The following is a 21448-nucleotide window of genomic DNA, read 5'->3' on the forward strand; positions in this document are numbered from 1 at the left end:
ATTGGCTATAATAAATGATAAGCTAGAAAAGATGATAAAGTGAATATTTGCCTCCAATGCTGATTACTCAAATAGAAAAGTAAACCCAGGAACAGGGTACAAGACTGCTCTCTACTTACTATGAGTCTGGTACCCTGTTCTCAGTTCCACACCGACTTAAGTGTTAGGAAACTATCAAGATGGGTGCAGCTGATCCTGGCCTCCCAGTAAGAGCAAGATATAGATAGATCACAGATCCCTTTCCATATCTTCAAGTCTAAAAAGGACTAAGAGGTTTATTCTAGTGACTGTGTCACACAGAAGTTGACAGCATAATCCAGAGGAAGTGATTCAGAAGTGATGTCCAGTGACCACTCTGAGCTGATTAAATATAGAATGTATTTTCAAGTACTTTCTAATTGCATTTTCTGCTTCTATTATTAGTCTTCCTATAACAAAACTTCTCAAGGACATTAGCAAATTCCTCTAAGCCTTTTTTTAGCTTCATCTCCTATGATCCATTATCCATTGTCTGAAATTTAAACAACTACTTTCTGAGCCTACTTTATAACTCTCACCATGGAGATATATTTTATTTTACCCCAACAAACACACACACACACACACACACACACACACACACACACACACACACACACCACTTTCCTGAATTCCATGAGGATCCTAGAAGGCTCTAATAGAATATCCCTATGTAGTTTATTAGTCAAATTAGATCCTATGTTCATAGGATCTTACCACAACCCCAAATAATGTCAAGAAGTTATTATGGTCTTTGCAAAGTCAACTTTATTCCAAAGGTAGACTCCTTTGAACTGATATTCAGAAAACTCAGGGTTGGGTTGGGTTTTAGTTACTTTTGCTATTGCTACGATAAGATATTCTGACAAAAGCAATTTAAGAGGAAAGGGAGTTTATTTTAGATCATCGTTCAAGGGTACAATCCACCATAGTGGGAAAGTACTGCAGAAAGCCAGTTTGAAGCAGCTGGCCACGTTGCACCCACAGTCAGAGAACCAAAGGATGATGAATGTTTCTTTTCAGTCAGCTTCTGCCTTATGGGGCAGTCTAGAATACAAGCCCGGAAAATGTTGCTGCCTGCTTTTAGGGTGTATCTTCATATTTAAATTATCCAGACCATGAAAACCTCTCACAGGTATAGCAAGAGGTTAATTTAACCAAATACCTCACAAGTTTACCTAAGATAAGCTTGAATATAAGGTGTTTCTAGCTTCTGTTGACAATTATTAATAATAATCATCATAGACTGTTGAGAAGGAAAGAGACAGTAGCCAATGGTATATGATACCATGCAGGTGGGTATTGGCAGCTTGGTGAGTAAAGCAAAAGAAACAAGCAATGATTTAAAGGAAGTTTAAAATACAGTTGCAAATGTTATACAACCATCTGTTTGAATTTAAACATTTTATTTTTATAAAGCATGAAATATTAGGGAAATTGACTGGGATTGTTAATAGATTCCAGTAGTAATATTTTGAACTAGCTATTGTGATAAAAGATTGTATTTTGCTATAAAATGACATATATAGCATTGCTCTGTTTTGAGAATTTAAATGCTTTGACATTAAATACTAAAAGTATTGTTATAACTTACTTTGATCAGTGTTAGATATATTCGAGATAATAAAAAGGGGTAATAGGAGAGATAGATAATAGATATATAGAGATAGATAAATAGATAGATGATAGATAGATGATAGATAGATGATAGAAAGATAGAAAGAAAGAAAGAAAATAATAGATACAATTTACTAATGTATACATAGAATCAGAGACAGAGACACAGATGGAGAGGTGTTGCCATTAGACAAAATGTTTATTTGCAAACTTACAGATTATTAAACTTATTTTTCACAATTTTACACTTGTACAGTCTCTGATTATATTTTCTTATCTTTCTCTCTCTTTCACCTAAATTAGCCCCCCATTTCTTATAAGACCCAGTGCCAGATACAGAGGAAAGAATTTATCAGTGGCTTATGCTGTGGATCTGGAATACTATATTATTATCCTGTCAGGCCAGATGTACCTACTGGTATAATAATCACATGGCTCTTACAGAGGTAACCAACTACTCTCTGGTTAGATTTGTGACCTTCCCCATGGAAGGGACTTCATGCCTATACTGTAAATCTGGTTAAATAAAAATAGGGAGGGAGGTCATGGGTCCTAGTGGGCAATTCATTACTATAGTTTTGCTACAGAAGCATGATATGAAAAAGCCTATGTTCATTCTCATAAATATGTAAAACTATCAGCCTTGACCAGAGAAGCGTTGTTTTGCAGTACATGTCAGTGAATATAGACACTCCTTTGCTCAGGGTACTGAGAATAAGAAACTGTTGAGTGATCAGGACTTCTACAACAGCTCATCACAACCTGAAACTTCAGGGAACTTGACAGAAGAAGGTAAGAGAACTGATGAATGATTAAAAGGCCACTGTAAAATACTCTTCTGTCATTAAAACTATGAACTCACACCAGTTATTGCTGTCTATACTAGGCCTGTACCTGACTGGGCCTGTCAGTAGTCAGTTATACATGGAGGAAAGACTAATGGAATTCTCTCCCTCCCTGACGTGTTGCTGGTTTTTGTTGGATGCTGGGGAAAAGGGATGACTATCTTCAGGTGTGTACTCACAGATGTATCCACCATTCTCTAATAAATAGTTCTACACCCATGCTCAAAAACCTTTTTAAGGTAAGAGCTTATCCCCAAACAAAACAAAAAGACATAAACATGGGATCCCACTCTTAAAGATCTTAGAGGGAATGAGGTATCCTGCAACAGTAGACAACAGGCTCAGTTAATAGATAATCTCTATATTATATGCCTGCAGTCAGGTTATCTCTAAATCCTTCTGGTTCTTTGTGACTGTAGCATTACAACTGGTGTTACTGCCAGCTTCTGCTGAGAGGATAGAGAGGCTGCAGTGGGTGTAGCAAGACCTTAGGATCTGCAGCAACTAGAGGGGCTACAATTCACTCACTGATACAGTATTTTAAATATTATACCTCTAATGTCAGATGAATGTAAAATCAAGTTCCATCTAGAGATGACATAATAGGTTTCAGAATACAAATGACTCTACTTAAACTTCTATCAGAAAATAGCAACCTTGACTTTTATAACATAACTTAGTTAATAGAGGTGCCTTTGAAGTGAGAATATACACAAAACCATATTAATTGTAAATCGGGTGAATGCTGGTGATGCAGCTTGCCATTTATCATATGTCTATTGTTCTCTCCTTAAGTGAGAAAACTCTAAATTGATGCTTATAAAAGCCATAAGTCACTCCTCTAGATCTCTGCTATTCACATCAGCTACAAATTCTAGGTCCTGCATAATCTGACCTTTCTTCCATTCATCCCTACTGGGGTCTTTCTGATGCACTCACTGCATTTAACAAGTTTATTGAAAGAACACCACTTCATCTTGGTCATATTCAAGGCTGCTATCTGGATAGAAAGAAACTTCTCTAAGACATAATTAAGATTTCTAAAAGATATATAGAAATATATTATCTAATTTGCCATGTTCTTGCAAAAAATAATAAAACATGATTCCTCCAATCATTTAAAACTGATAGCCCTATCAGAAAAACCAACACCACTATTGATTTTGTGTTAGACAAAGTTAATAGTGCCGTCTACCTTTGTATTATTTCAATACATGCATGGCACTTATTTCTCTGGTTTTCTATTAGTGTTGTTTTTGTTAATAAAAAGATGTTTAGTAAATTAGATTACTATTATTTATGTCAATGATTAGGTTTCTCTACTAACAAGTTTATAGGTTAATATACCGGAGATCTGCCTCTCAGATAAAATACCTTTTACCCATTTAACTTAGATTTGAAACATTCATCTCTCCTCAATTATGTAATATAATTCCAAATTAACTATTAGGGTATATCAAGAAGAAGTAATAAAAACACTGTCAAGGAAAAGAAAAGAAAGAAAGGAAAGAAAAGGCATAAAGGAACTGACTCCTTATGAATGTGAAGCTTTTCTTTTGCATTTTAAATAGTCTCCATGGTCATAGTCAGGATAATTCACAAGTTATTACATCATTTTTCTTTGGAAATGTGAGAGCAAAAAGAGGGAGAGAGGAAGAGGTGGAGGAGGGCCATGTGGGTAGAAGCTGTCTAAATGGAAAGAAGAGAGTCTAGTCACATAGGAGGGGGTGGAGAAGAACAGCAGGAAGTATCATAATATATTGCATATGAGTATGATAGTTAAAATAACTAAATAAAAATGTTTAGATTATTAAATAAAAGAATGATTATATCAAAGAGTTAAAGCCATATTCAGAGAGCAACTATTGACACCTAATAAGCATAACTTATGGGAAAATGATGATGAAAACATTAATTAAAATTTCCATACAATGTCCAGCTTACTATCACACCTGAAGCTTCCTGACTATAAACAGATCTATGGTAGCTCAGTAATGGTTGAGTTACCACTGGAACACAGGATGGTTCAATGAAGAGAACTCCACTTCCTATGTCCTTTAGGAGATTCATTCTTTGACTTGATGATTCACTTTCAATTTCAGAAAAATGATTTATTATTTATAGCCCAAATGCAGTGGCACACATGGCCCAAATCTCCAAACTTGAAGACAATTTAACCAAAGTGCAGTTTTAGGATGGAGTTTTGATGCTAAGACCAGAGCGTGAAAATGTCGCACTAAAGTATTGTAAAAGCAGACATGCAAAGCCTTAGTTAATCGCAAGGAAATATTTTCCCCATTGCAATAAAGCATTTATCCACTGAAGGGCAAAAAGTTGTATTTTCCTGAACAATAATACCAAGCAGGCCTCTTATCACCATGATGATAGGTACTACCCCTCAGTTTTGCTAAGTCTCATGACTATGACTGCCACCGCTGCTGAACCTCTTTCTCTGAGCATAGCCTATTTCCCTAACACACACAAACACTCCAAATTTCAGCACGACAGAAAACAAATAAAAACTATGTATTAAAACAATTTTCTCTTTTACTAGGCATGGTTGCTCTTACTTTCAATCCCAGTTCTTAAGAGACTGAGTTAGAAGGATCAGAAGTTGAAGGCTAGCCTGTGCTACATTGTGAGCTCTAAGTCAGCTTACGCTACAGAATGGGATCATATCTCAAGACCATAAAATAAGTATTAAAATAATAATTTTATTATTTTAAAATTAATAATATTAGTAAGATTAATAATATAAATCTATATTATACTGGTCCAACAAAGAACAAATATGTTTATCAAATTACTCCTAATTTCTAAGCCTTTATCTATATGTATTCAGTCTAATATATCCAGTCTATCAATTAAGAAATTCCTTTCAACTCTTTCTCAGATCTTCTTTTGCTTATTTCAGTACGAAGCATTGGCTTTCAATCCTACTGCCAGCCTTTCCACATGGGAACAAGCTTCCTTCCTCTCTTGAGGGGATCATTTATTTTCTCATCTCTTCATATCATCTTTCCTGTCTTTTTTTTCATTATCTTATTCTAGATCCTTGTTAAGTCATTTCCTGAAGAAGACTTAGGAAGTATGGTAGATAAAATGTATGAGCCTTTCACTCTCTAGGAATGTTATATACTACTGATTGAAACCTTGGCTAAATACTCAAGTATAGGCTAATATAATTTTCTTTCAGACTTGGTTTTGATGGTTCCAATCAAACTCTTGTTCTCTTTGATGAGAATTGTATGAGATATGTTCTTTAGATAAAACTTAATGTTTAAATCACCTCCACCTTCATCCTTGACTCAAGATCTGCAGGATGAGATGGAAATCCCATTTCAGAGAAGCTTAAAGAACTCTAATCTCTCTAGTCCTGAGCTGCAATGAGTTGGTTCTTATTTTTAGTTTCTATATTCTTTGTTTACATTCCAATTGATTTTCCCTTTCCTGGTTCCCCTCTCCCCCTAAGTCCCATAAGTCCTCTTCCATCTACCAGCTCCCCAATCAACCCCCTCCTACTCCTCTGTCCTGGTAATCCCCTACAATGCTACACCAAGTCTTTCCAGGACCCGGACACTTTCCTTCCTTCTTCTTGGGAATGATTTGATATGGGGGGTTGTGTTTTGTGTATTCTGCACTTCTGGGCTAATATCCACTTATCAGTGACTGCAAGCCATGTGTGTTCTTTTGTGAATGAGTTACCTCACTTAGTATGATATTTTCCAGTTCCAACCATTTGCCTAAGAATTCATGAATTCATTGTTTTTAATTGCTGAGTAGTATTCCATTGTGTAAATATACCACATTTTTTGTATCCATTCCTCCATTGAGGGACATCTGGGGTCTTTCCAGCTTCTGGCTATTATAAATAAGGCTTCTATGAACATAGTGAAACATGTGTCCTTATTGCATGCCTGGGAATCATCTGGGTATATGCCCAGAAGTGGTATAGCAGGGACCTCCAGAAGTGTCATGCCCAGTTTTCTTTTTTTTTCTTTTTCTTTATTCGATATATTTTTATTTACATTTCAAATGATTTCCATTTTTCTAGCTCCCCACTCCCCAAAAGTCCCATAAGCCCCCTTCTCTCCCTCTGTCCTCCCACCCACCCCTTCCCACTTTCGCGTTCTGGTTCTGCCGAATACTGCTTCACTGAGTCTTTCCAGAACAAGGGGCCACTCCTCCTTTCTTCTTGTACCTCATTTGATGTGTGGATTATGTTTTGGGTATTCCAGTTTTCTAGGTTAATATCCACTTATTAGTGAGTGCATACCATGTTTCACCCTTTGAGTCTGGGTTACCTCACTTAGTATGATGTTCTCTAGCTCCATCCATTTGCCTAAGAATTTCATGAATTCATTGTTTCTAATGGCTAAATAGTACTCCATTGTGTATATATACCACATTTTTCGCATCCACTCTTCTGTTGAGGGATACCTGGGTTCATTCCAGCTTCTGGCAATTATACTTAGGGCTGCTATGAACATAGTGGAGCATGTATCCTTATTACATGCTGGGGAATCTTTTGGGTATATGCCCAGGAGTGGTATAGCAGGATCTTCTGGAAGTGAGGTGCCCAGTTTTCGGAGTAACCGCCAGACTGATTTCCAGAGTGGTTGTATCAGCTTGCAATCCCACCAGCAGTGGAGGAGTGTTCCTCTTTCTCCACATCCTCGCCAACACCTGCTGTGTCCTGAGTTTTTAAACTTAGCCATTCTGAATGGTGTGAGGTGAAATTTCACAGTTGTTTTGATTTGCATTTCTTTAATGACTAATGATCTTGAACATTTCTTAAGATGCTTCTCAGCCATCCGAAGTACCTCAGGTGAAAATTCTTTGTTTAGCTCTGTACCCCATTTTTAATAGGGTTATTTGGTTTTCTGGGGTCTAACTTCTTGAGTTATTTATATATATATGATATTAGACCTCTGTCGGATGTAGGGTTGGTAAAGATCTTTTCCCAATTTGTTGGTTGGCATTTTGTCCTTTTGACAGTGTCCTTTGCCTTACAGAAACTGTAATTTTATGAGGTCCCATTTGTCAATTCTTGATCTTAGAGCATAAGCTATTGGTGTTCTCTTCAGGAATTTTCCCCTGTGCCCATGTCCTCAAGGGTCTTTCCCAGTTTCTTTTCTATTAGTTTCAGTGTGTCTGGTTTTATGTGGAGGTCCTTGATCCACTTAGAGTTGAGCTTAGTACAAGGAGATAAGAATGTATCAATTCGCATTCTTCTGCATGCTGAACTCCAATTGAACCAGCACCGTTTGTTGAAAAGACTATCTTTTTTCCACTGGATGTTTTCAGCTCCTTTGTCGAAGATCAAGTGACCATAGGTATCCGGGTTCATTTCTGGGTCTTCAATCTTATTCCATTGATCCACCTGCCTGTCACTGTACCAATACCATGCAGTTTTTAACACTGTTGCTCTGTAGTACTGTTTGAGGTCTAGGATCCCAATTCCCCCAGAAGTTCTTTTACTGTTAAGAATAATTTTAGTTATCCTGGGTTTTTTGTTATTCTAGATGAATAACAAATTGAGAATTGCTCTTTCTAACTCTATGAAGAACTGAAGCCACAATTATGCTGGTACCAAAACCACACAAAGGTCCAACAAAGAAAGAGAGCTTCAGACCAATTTCCCTTATGAACATCGATGCAAAAATACCCAATAAAATTATTGTCAACCGAATCAAAAAACACATCAAAACGATCATTCACTATGATCAAGTAGGCTTCATCCCAGGGGTGCAGGGATGGTTCAATATATGGAAATCCATCAATGCAATCCACTATATAAACAAACTCAAAGTAAAAAACACATGGTCATTTCATTAGATGCTGAAAAAGCATTTGACAAAATTCAGCATCTTTTCATGCTAAAAGTCTTGGAAAGAACAGGAATTCAAGGCCCATACCTAAACATAGTAAAAGGAATATACAGCAAACCGGTAGCCAACATCAAACTAAATGGAGAGAAACTTGAAGCAATCCCACTAAAATCAGGGACTAGACAGGGCTGCCCCCTCTCTCCATATCTTTTTAATATAGTACTTGAGGTACTAGCAAGAGCAATTAGACAACATAAGGAGATCAAAGGGATACAAATTGGAAAGGAAGAAGTCAAACTATCACTATTTGCAAATGATATGATAGTATACTTAAGTGGCCCAAAAATGTCCACCAGAGAACTCCTACAGCTGATAAATAAATTCAGCAAAGTGGCTGGTTATAAAATCAACTCAAGCAAATCAGTAGCCTTCCTATACTCAAAGGATAAGCAGGCTGAGAAAGAAATTAGGGAAATGACACCCTTCACAATAGCCACAAACAATATAAAGTATCTTGGTGTGACTCTAACCAAACAAGTGAAAGATCCATATGACAAGAACTTCAGAACTCTGAAGAAGGAAATTGAAGAAGACCTCAGAAAATGGAAATATCTTCCATGCTCATGGATTGGCAGGATTAATATAGTTAAAATGGCCATCTTGCCAAAAACAATGTACAGATTCAACACAATCCCCATCAAAATCCCAACTCAGTTCTTCATAGAGTTGGTTCTTTTTAACAATTCACATTATCATAGACACTTACCTTAGTACCGAATGACACTAAAGAAAGAGGGAAGGAGGAAGAAGTTAGGAAAAGCAGAAACCACTAGGATGCATTTTCAAAATTGTGTGTTCTAGATGGAGCCATTATCTACCCATCTATTCCTGAATAACAAGTTATTTTATAAAACAATCTACAGTCACTCACTTAGCATTCTTTGTATTAAGTACTATGTTGTAAAAGTAAGAAACTTTAAATTCCCATATTTTCTATCAAAACCTGTAAAACTAACTTGCCTGCTTTCCCTCCCATTCCCAGAACATTTGCCCAGTGAGATGCATCCAACTTCCTTTGTCTGAAAAGGGAAAGGGAAAGGGAAAGGGAAAGGGAAAGGGAAAAGGAAAGGCAAGGGGGAAGGGAAGAGAAGGGAAGGGAAGGGAAGGGAAGAGGGAAGGGAAGAGAAGAGGGAAGGGAAGGGAAAGGAAGGGGGAAGGGAAGGGAAGAGAAGGGGGAAGGGAAGAAAAGAGGGAAGGGAAGGGAAGAGAAGGGAAGGGAAGGAGGAAGGGAAGGGAAGGGGGAAGGGAAGAGAAGGGAAGGGAAGAAGGAAGGGAAGGGAAGGAGGAAGGGAAGGGAAGGGAAGAGGGAAGGGAAGGGGGAAGGGAAGAGAAGGGGGAAGGGAAGGGAAGGGAAGGGGGAAGGGAAGAGAAGGGGAAAGGGAAGGGAAGAGAAGGGAAGGGAAGGAGGAAGGGAAGGGAAGGGAAGGGGGAAGGGAAGAGAAGGGAAGGGAAGGAGGAAGGGAAGGGAAGGGAAGAGGGAAGGGAAGGGGGAAGGGAAGAGAAGGGGGAAGGGAAGGGAAGGGAAGGGGAAAGGGAAGAGAAGGGGGAAGGGAAGGGGGAAGGGAAGGGGGAAGGGAAGAGAAGGGGGAAGGGAAGGGAAGAGAAGGGAAGGGAAGGAAAGGGGGAAGGAGGAAGGGGAAGGGGAGGGGGAAGGGAAGGGAAGGGAAGGGGGAAGGGAAGGGAAGAGAAGGGAAGGGAAGGGGGAAGGGAAGGGAAGAGAAGGGAAGGGAAGGGGGAAGGGAAGGGAAGGGAAGGGGGAAGGGAAGAGAAGGGGGAAGGGAAGGGAAGAGAAGGGAAGGGAAGGAAAAGGGGAAGGAGGAAGGGAAGGGAAGGGAAGGGGGAAGGGAAGGGAAGGGGGAGGGGAAGGGAAGGGAAGGGAAGGGAAGAGAAGGGAAGGGAAGAGAAGGGAAGGGAAGGGAAGGGGGAAGGGAAGAGAAGGGGGAAGGGAAGAGAAGGGAAGGAAAGGGGGAAGGAGGAAGGGAAGGGAAGGGAAGGGAAAGAAAAAAGGAAATGAAAGCTTGCCCATCCAAATATGATGGAGCTTCCTTTCTTTGTTAAGAAACAAATGTGTATTAGACCAGAGATGACTAAATTTCCAATAATGACTCCCTTCCTCCTCTGTTTTCTTTTCCTTTCCTGATATTTTCCAAATTAGACAAGTAGACAATCAGTAATAGACTTAAGTTAAACCTCAATAAACAAGGAACAGTGACCCTCCACACATATCCTCTTGTGTTAAAGGTCAGGCAAATCCACCTTTGCATTTGTTCCTCCATTCCTGTGAATTATCCAGTGCTTCAAGTGGAATGGTTGTCTCTTCCTTTGTAATACCCTGTGTATTTCTAACAATAATAGTTTACAGCATGCTCTCACTCATGCAATCTTCACAACAGCCCAATGAAAAAAAAATAGTTCTGTTTGCTTCATTTTGAAGGTTAAATATCTGAGATCCAGAGATATTACATTATTCAACAGATCCCATACCTGTAAATGGATGATTAATGATCTGTGCCCAAGAAGTCTTACTCAGGAGATCATATATACCAGACTATGTTATCTGTCAAGAGTAAATATATCAGGCTTTTAAAGAATTCCCTTGTATCATAGGTAACACAGTAAGCATTTAAAAAGTATACATGAATAGAAAGTACTACAAGAAGATGTGGTAGTATTTAGGTTCCCATCTTGCTCAACTAGGCCCATCCTAAATGCTTGAGTTCTTCATTAGCATGTCATGACATTTGGAGCCCTCAGTGAGTGTTGAGTTGATGTTACTGCAATTGTTACAAGACTAAATTCCAACCACAATGAGACTTTAAGAGGAAAACTTACAATTTACTTTATTCTATTAATTGGAATATCTAACCATATAGAAACACAACTCTCACCTCAATGGGGAATTAGAGTTCTAATACAAGTAATTATGCCTTGGGAACACAGACTTACGTTACCTGAGTTCCATGTTTTAACATGGTAATAGTTTTGTGGAATTTTTAAAATAACAGAATAAAGTCATAAAATCAAGACACTTCAAACCCATTGCCAGGGAGGTTTTGACAAAGCAGGAGAGTTATATGTCTCAGAAGTTATCTGACAGCAATCCTAGCCCTTTGGCTGATTGGAAACTAATACTCTGTAGTAACAAATATTTATTTAATGGTCATGAAGATGTTAACTCAGGTGCAGAGAAGGATAACAGGTGGCTATCAAGGGGAACTAAAGATGACCTAAGATAATTTGGCTCTAGACTTGCAACATCTCAAATTTTCTAAGATTGTTGAAGTTCTAATAAGTTGATTAGCCTTCCAGAAATGCAACAGGGATGCTGTTCTTTTTAGAAACATTTGCCAGCACAATATTTTTCTCTATTTTATGAGCATTATAAAAGAAGATAAACACTCAAAATGAGAAACTTAAAGGTTTTTGGTATCATTTTAGATAACAATAGTTGGTGAAAACTAATATTTTGTTTTAAAACTTCCTCCTTTTGCATTTTCCTGGATTTTTATTTTGAATAACAAAAATTCAAACTTAGCAGAGCTATTACTTTAAAGTAGTATTTTTTTAATCTTCATGCATACTTTTCATATTCATTCACTCAATACATTGTATCATTTTCTCTTGTCTGAATTGGGTTAACTTTTCCTGGAGAAATATGAGTCTGTTTACCATAGATGGGGCACTGTGATGACACATGAAAGCAATGATTCACCCAAGTTCAATTTGGTGAACTTTTGAGTTTATTGGGGTTACTCATATAGCATAGGTGAAGAGTTACTTACAGACATGTGGATAACCCCCAAAGAGTTAGGTCACTGCAAATGTCCCACCTAATCATGGATGAGAATCTTGTAAAAACTTCCTATTTTAGTTCACATTATACTTCCTGCATACTCTATCATCTCCCAGTATCCACTTGCTGTGGGATTGTGGCAGAAGAGAGTCATAGCTCAATCTATAGTGAAGGTCTTCTAGCCCTGAAAATAGCTACATTATCATTACCATAAATCTTTCTCTGTATTGTCCTGCTCTGGCAGTTGCTATGGCTACCATCACACAGAAATTTCTAGTGTAACTGGTGATCATGCTATAGTTGGAAGAAAAAGCCTTACTACAAAAAAATCAGCCCCATTACGAAGTCCTTCTTGTAGCCTTTGCCTGATAGAACTACCTTCCTGTTCTTCATCTGATGTTTAATAGACATGAAAGCCAAATCAAGCGTCTTATAAATGTGTTTTCTTCATTTAAAAGGCAGTAATAAGAATTCAGAGATGATTCAGTGTGTAAGAGCTCTTGATGCACAAGCATGGGACCTCAGGTTGGATTCCCAGGATCCACATAAAACTGAGCATGGTTCTCCTCATCTGTAACCCAGCACTACCACGGCAGGGTATAGGTGGGGGAATCCCTGGTGTTTGCAGGCCATCTATTGAGAGTAGCCAAAAGCAGCAAACCCCAGGTTCATTCAAAGATCCTTTCCCAAGGGGATAAAAGAGAAAGTGGATGAGCATCCAATGTACTCCTAAGACCTCTGCACTTATACAAAAAATCAATCTCTCTCTATCTCTCTCTCTGCCTCTCTAAACACACACACACACACACACAAATACACAGAAAAATAAAGCAGTTCTCCCTTGTAGATATTTTGTGAAAGTTGGAAATGACACACATGAAAGATCTGATACAGAATGAGCATCCAATCAGCATCACTCAAGAAGAAGGAAGGAGGAAGAGGAGGAGGCATTGTTGCTGAAAAAATAATTCTGTGGTAAGAGCACTTGCAGCTATTTCAGAGAGCCAGACTCAGCCCAGCCCCCAAGCCATGTGGCTCATGAATGCCTGTAACTCCACTTCCAGGTGGTCAGACAACTTCTTATGACAACTGTAGACACCTGTACCCATGTGCTGCACATACATACTCACACATATACATACAATAAAGTAAAAAAGTGAAATATGTCTTTAAATGCAAATGGACTAACTAGAAGTAATCTCATCATTAATTTTTCCAAAGACATTTTTTGATGTGGGAAGGGGTGGATGGGGGAACAGAGGGAGGGAAGAGGGCTTATGGGACTTTTGGGGAGTAGGGAGCCAGAAAAGGGGAAATCATTTGAAATGTAAATAAAAAATATATCGAATAAAAAAAATGCCAATGGATAGTTCCTAGAGTCAATCCTCCATACCCTAAGTCATCAAAATTAGTTTAACTTCTTAAAAAATGAGATTTTTTTCCAAATTGATTGTTTAGGATGAAATAAGACAAGGAAAATACCAAGCAGTTTTAAAGATTGCTTTCTAAGTGCAGACCATTAATTATAATTATTGAGCAAAGGCTTTTTCTCCCTTTTACATATTAATATCTTAACAGAAATCTTTCAAACCCTTGCTAATCAAATAGAAGTGCTCAGCATTCTCTTATCAAACAGGCCTTTCTGGGAAAGGCTTCCATCCTTCAATAACAATTAAGCTACTCTGAAGCTCCCTGGGTGAATAGCTTTCTCCACGTTGTTAATTAAGAGAATGTCTCAGACATACCAAAACATGATAAGCAGCCTGCCTTGAAATCCCCAGTTTTCTAAGCTTGGTCTTCCTTTAAAGTGTCTGGGAGGTCTAAATCTGTTATAAATGAAGCAGTCTGACTCCACACATTCCTCATTCAGTCAGCACAAATGTAATCACATTCCCAGGCTGAATTACAGTCCTAGATTTGGGCATCTTCTTATAGTCTAAGAACAACATTCAAAATGAATCTCTACTAAGCATTCAAGACTGTTGTGCTGTGTTCTGTTGAAATACTGATATATGAGCATTGCCTGACAGGCCAGTAAGATTAAAGATTTATGGAGGCATTTAAGGTTCTTACAAAGAAGCCTCTGACACCTGGTCCATAATGTGAAATCTTGAAAACATAAGACTAAGTGTCAGGATTGATGACTTAGTTACCAAAACAAACAAACAAACAAACAAAAACAATATATATATGTATATATATATATTATTTATAAAAATAAAGTATTTTACATGATATGCTTTTATGTTATATAATGTATATATATTTTTTTACTTATGAATTTTCTGCTTATTTAGGAATCATCTCAATAAGATACTCACTCTTAAGTCAGTAGCTTGGTCCCTGTGCCTTGGGTAGCAATTGCAAGGATATTCTTTAACCCTTGTCTTCTCACAACCATCTTTTAATCCTATTCTTCTCACAACTATCGCTTCCTTTCGTATCATATTTCATCCATTTTTTCTTACTGATGGACAATTAAAAAAAAAAACCCTGAGTATTCTCTTCCTACAAACTTTCTGCATGCCTATAATATAAAATTACTAATATTTCCAGCTTGACTATCTCTTGATAAGGTTAAATTTCTCCCTTTCGAGCGATACTGTTTCACTTCTAATTAGCTAATTATAGATATTTTAAAATTACAAAAATCTTACAAAGCATAAATGAAATTTCAGGAGTGAAATGGATACTAGATTAATCTAATTTTGTGATTATTTTTCAGTCACTTTGAGTTTCATTTGTCTAGTCATTTGAGACATAAATCTTTTAAATACAATGTGACACTTATACTATTGTATTTCAAATGAGAGAACAATTTAACAGTTTCTCTTTATTAAAACATTTTGCTATTTCCCAGTCTCACCAGTGTTACTAGATTTAATACAGTCCTTTACTTGTTTTCTGTTATATTTATCTCCTTTCTGAGCTTCATTTCCCAATAAGCACCCTCCTTGAGGTGACTGGAACATACTGACATGCCATGCCATTCTTCCTGGAAACTGGACCTTTTTATACCCTTAGTGATTGACCAGCATTCATCCCCAAACTAGGGTGGTGCCTTTGCTTAGCACATTCCTACTTCTGTGCTCTCTGGCACCATAGCAATGTTATTAATAACTGTTAACACTGTATGCCAGACATTGCTCTGGGCACTTTACATGAACAGCTTACTAAAATCCTTAAGGATATCCTGGGAACAAAGTAAATGTTTTCAGAAGGTATAAATCATAGCTCAGAGAATATTAGCAATTTTCCCCAGGCCACGGTTAATTAAGCATCAGAGTCAATGGATGAAGCTAAAGAGTGAAACTAACATGTTAAAGATTTATGAGTATAAATCTGAAAGAAACTTCATTGACATCTCAGTAGATAGTATTTCTCTACACATTACTTGATATATGTGTTCTATTGACTCTGGTAGGTCCCCTTAGATTAGTGTTTGACCAACTATTCTCACATCCATTCCACAATTCACTCCACCTCATTCACTCTTAAAACTTATGTTACAATCTCTTTATTTATATTAACCTAGCTTACATAAGATAGACCTGACTTTGTATGCAAAACCTTTAGTAGATTCCTTTAGTATGTTACATCTAGGAAGTGTGCTTATGAATTAAAGGTAGAGATGGAGAAAGAAATAAGAAATAAAGTCCCTTCATATTAGTATCAGGTTCCAATGCTTTTTATCTAGCAATCAATTCATTATTAATTATTATTCAAATCAATTAATTATTAATATCTATATCTCCTCATTGAAGAATTGCATACCAAACTTCTTGCTCCTGTGTAAATATAATTTGGTAACCATTGATCACCCTTACCCGATCACTCTTTCACCAGTTTGCCTAGCTCTGGGCATAGTCATCAATGATGAACCAGTCAGTCCCAGATGCCTAGGTCCTGGCTAAAGCCAACAATAGCTCTATTGTGCTATATCCTAAATCCATTATTCACCACCATCATCATGGCCATGGAGAAGAACCAACATCCACATTGCTATGGGCTGCCTACTGCTGAGGTAGATTGTGGCCCAACACCATTGCAACGACTATGTTTACAAGTGTTACTGTTGGAGCTGTTCCAGAAGCAAAATTGAAGACAGGAGTCATGGAAATCTGACAATGCATGATTTTACTATTCAGCACTAAGTTCTGGACAGAAACTGGTACATACTATCCTGATTTCCTCCTAACACATGGGATCTTGTCCAGAGTGTAATCTCTGAACTTGGGATAATTTTTATGAACCTGCTTCATTTCTTGAAAGTGTACTATGGTACATGCTATAGCTCTTGATGGTGAAAATAGAGTCTTTTCCTCTTGGGCCTAGAAGTCTGCCTGGTGCCTGAAATGTTCCAGAGCAACAGCACTAACCAGGCAATAATTGTTCAAGATTAAGGGACAGAGGTGTGGAAACAGTCTCTTGACACCAAAGCTGACACTAAGCTAAGTTGTACCTAATTCATTCACCTAATTGTACTCCAGAGGAACTGGTAGTATCAGGAAGAGGGCAAGTATGTGTCAGGACTGCTCTAAGCCTCAAATGATAGGCCAAATTTTAGTATGTGCCAGCCACACTCATGTGTGATGTTATTTAATGTGGGATGATCCAGAAGTACTGTCTGTGAGTTCTAGGCTGTGAACTAGACCTTGTTTGGTTTCTGTTAAGTGCTGGGTCTCACTGTGGCAACCCAAGAACTGAGCTCAGAAACAAAGTCTCAGGGTAGTTAGTTCTATATGCCATAGTCTCCCACAGATGGATTCCCAATCCCAGATCTGCTATTAGAAGTCAGAAGGGTAGTAGATAGCTGTCATCACCGGCCTGCTTGTTTCCTTAACTCACACCATGAATACTTACCTGGTGGCAGGAGGCCTGAGGCCTTGCCTAGAATTAGGTCTCATCATCAAAGATCTGCTCCTGTGTGTCAAGTCTATATCCTAGACTTACTCCATTTTCTCTCCCTAAAGCCATAATCATCTCTAAAAGCCAGGCTTCTTGTCATTGGAGGAGAGATGATGAGAAAGTTCTTTCCTTTCTGCCTTCTTAAACACACATTTATTTATTTCTCAATACTAAAATTGAGCACTGCAGTCACTCACCTGATTTCCTTAGCTCTCTTGTTCTCTAATGTGTGAAGTTTAGTGCACACATAGCTGTTCAGCTTGACAGATCCTGTAGGAATGTCACAGGAGAAGATCAGTGAGCTGCGATCTTCCTCTGCTGTCAACAAATTCTAAATACCAAGTAAGAGGTAGCATCTTTGTGCCCTCGGACATAAAGTTGAGTCATGCTCACTGGAAGATCCTATTTGGAATAGGCATTTGATCTCCTAAGGGCTATGCAGAAGTTTTAAAATGGCAAATGCTAATTTTATTTTTAAGAGCATCTGCTTCTGAGATGATCAAAATATTTTATAGTGGTTATATTCCATTTCTATTTCACTGAGGGTTCCCAGCAGGACTTATTAGAAAAAGCAAGATAATATAAAACATGGATGCAGCTCATTTTCTTATGAGTTAACATTCCAATAAAATTATCATAAATTGAAAATATGACCAATTGAAAACTCATTTAACACACCTAACCCATAGAACCTCAGAGCTCAGAACACACCACTAGAATCAGTTATTTTTCATCAGCAGCCAAGTGGGAGATGTCACTTGCTGCCACCTCCCAGCATCAGGAGAATGTCACACCACATGCGAAAAGAAAAGAACAATACCCCAAAGTATGATTAACCTTGACTTTGTATTGGCTTTGCCCAGGTTTAAAGTTGGAAAAATATCATATATAAAATATGCATAAGTCAGAAAACACCCATTAAAGTAAATTCTAAGGAAAAGAGAGAAAAGGAAGTTGAAAGGATTAAGGAAAATACAGTGACAGTTTTTTATGTAATTAATGACAGAAAACTGTAACTCTGACTACTTCAAACAATGGTATAGTAGATTACAATGTGCATGTGAACACATACACTTTTCTAGACATATAATAATATAATGAACTATTAAAAATAGAAGCGAAAGAAAATCCTAAAGCTTCATGGAAATGTATCAGGTAACAGTACACTAAAGACACTCATTATATATGATGGAAGATGTATAATACAACATTATAAGGATATATATTCCCTTATATAAAACCATAAGGTTTATTTTAGTTCAGAAATACTTATTATAGTCAATCATTACAGGGTAGCAAGGCAAGAACCTAAACCAACTAGTCATACCTTCACTCATGAGCAGAAAGAGAATAAATGCATGCATGTTGAGTGCTCAGCTGGCTTCCAGGGCCCCAACACTAAGAATGGTATTACCTACTTTCAGACTGGGACTTCCCACATCAATCAAGGCAATTCCCATTCCCCATGGATATATCCACAGACCAACATGATATAGACAATTTCAAGTTAAGAGTCATCTCAGGACTCGAGTTTATGGAAAGAAAATAATAAAAACTAACCATCACCATGATTACAGTGAGATGGGAGACAGAGACAGAATTCCTAGAAATTCAGGGACTAGCTATACTGGCATACACAGTAGTGAGCAAGAAGAGGACCTCCAGGCAAGAAAAATTCATATGTGAGCATAAACACATATAAAACATGCAAACACAGACATATACAAACTATATAAAGATGTGAAAAGTAAGATTTAAATAAATGACAATGTATACAACAAGATTCAATGTTTATATGTACTCAGTTTACTCTAGTCCTCTTTCTGAGCATATCTAGAGGTAAAATGTGATTCTAATACAAATCTGATAATATCTCTAAAATAAAAAGACCAGGCTGGCCTAGAACTCACAGAGATCCTCTTGTCTTTGCCTCTCAAGTTCTGGGAATAAAGGTGTATGCCACCTTACCTAGTCACTCACCCTCATATTCTTCTATATAATTATGTATATGAGAATATTTAATTCTTACAAGATATTTATAGCCATTGGAAAATTATTGATAGTAGAAAATATGAATGAGAAATGAATAACTGAAAGACTCCAACACCATTCTCCCCATGAGATATAAACATAGTCATTAAGGCAGACCAGATGCTCTGGAAAGCATAATCATCTTTGATTAATGTGCATAAAATAGCTAGCATTGTGGAATTCAGTCAACTGGATACACGATGGATATTTTCCTGGCTTTTAGTTCTCACATACATTTCTACTTGAATGAAATAGGCCCTTAATTATTACTTTTCTTCACATTTAACACCATAATTGTGCAATTTCAGGTGAATCAATTATGGATTTTTTCCTACAAATGGCTACGCTGAATTTATACTAAATCTGGAAATGAAGTAATATTGTTCTTAAACTCCTGTCATTTGTGACAACAGGATGGAACTGGAGATTGTTGTATGTATTGATGTTAAGTTAGTCAGAGAAAGATAAATATGGAAACTCAACTGATCTCATAGAAATTGAGAGTAGATATTGTTAATGTTTGAATAATTACAGATGTTTATCCTGATTTGAACATTAACATTATACAGTATATACACATATCAAAACATATTATCTCATAAATGTGAATAGCTTTGTTTTTGTGTTGCATTGGTTAATAAGAGATCTTTATATTAGAAAAATAATAGTTTTCTAAAACCTAAGGAAGTCTCTGGATCCTACTGACATCTACCAGGAGAAGTTCACATTAAAAAAAGGAAACACTGAGAGAAAAGTTAGTAATATATTGTTGCACTGGCCTAATAGGAACTACTAATATATTAGCATACTTCAGACTTATCAAAAGTTTATATCTTTTGTCTGTTCTTTGTCTTTTATTGAAAATGAAACACTCTTACTTCTATGTTCACAAGAGTCATTTCCTTAGTGAAGGGACTAAAATTACCACTGACTACACAAAGTACTCATTTATTCAAGAGTAAGTAGAAAGTTTCAGTATATAAACTCCATTTTACATGGTAAAATTTCTGAGGACTTCTGCTTACAATGGAGCTTTGCAAGTTGCACCTTCCCCAAAGGATATGGCTGGCTCTGTAATAGGTAAAGAAATATTATTAAGCCTATTGGAGTTCTCTCATCAACAAATGAACAGGATAAAAATGAGGGTTTATTGTTGAGGTTAGGAGTCAAAACCTGTGAAAACACATATCATCTTTGAGAGTAAGCCATCTAAATTAGGTTAGAATGCAATGATACATTTGCAGGTATGTCATACTGCATTCTGCATTTGTAGTCTAAAAACTAATTAAAGCATTCCCAATGAATACCCATTTGGAGTGATACTAAAATCCAAAGCAAATACTTCAAGTTCAAGAGGTAGCAAGGACCAACCTGAAACTCTGGAGTTTATATACTGAAACTTTCTACTTACTCTTGAACAAATGAGTACTTTAAAATATTTTACTTCAAATAACTGATAACATTAAGCATAATCTAACAAAGGAACATATTTAATATATTGAGGATTAATTTTAGTAGGCTTCCTTATGAATTCTCATCAGCAAAGTGATTTCCATACTATAAAGTTGATTAGGTTTTTAATATTTATGCTAATGAGAAAAGTCATAAATTATTTATTATTGTTAATTTGTGAACTAAAAAATCAATAAATGGCAATGTTATAACATAAAGTTTAAATATAACAGGTACTCATTTATGTGTTTTTTGGCCCCCAAAGTAATTTTATATTTTTACATTGATCTAAATTATAACATTAAGAAAACTGCCCAATTATTTGTAACTTTGAAGAAGAAAATACAGCTATTAAACACACATTGGGAAAAGCATAATTAAATGTCAGGAGTCCCCCAAAGGATTCATAATAGAAACTAACTTGTTCCCTGCCAAGTGTTTATCAGGTCCCTACAAGCTTAATTAAGAATGTGAATGACTAGAAAGAGAAAGAAATAACACAGTGGCAATAACCAAAACTGGTCAGTGGAAGATACCTAGGAACAGTTCTATCCATGCTATGACTATACAAAGACAGTTGCCCCAAGGAGAAACAATTGAGTCCTCTGAAGGTAGCATTCTAACCAAAAACAAAAGCTAAAACAACCATCATCCAACAATCCAGTTCGTTCCTTTTAGATAGACTTGTTAAAATCGTCTATTAAAATATAAGCTACTCAGTATACACATTAAATTTTCATCAGCCAACTAAAAAACTCACATAAAACCTTCTGAGGAGGAAAAAATATGGAGAAGGAGCCTAGTTTCATTAAGGGAATTGGGCTTTTCCTCCCTGCCTGGCTAGATTTCCAATGGGGGCACTGTCCTCCCTGAATGGTCAGGTTTCCCATGGT

The sequence above is a fragment of the Apodemus sylvaticus genome, chromosome 9, assembly GCF_947179515.1.
Source record: "Apodemus sylvaticus chromosome 9, mApoSyl1.1, whole genome shotgun sequence".
NCBI classification, from domain to species: Eukaryota; Metazoa; Chordata; class Mammalia; order Rodentia; family Muridae; genus Apodemus; species Apodemus sylvaticus.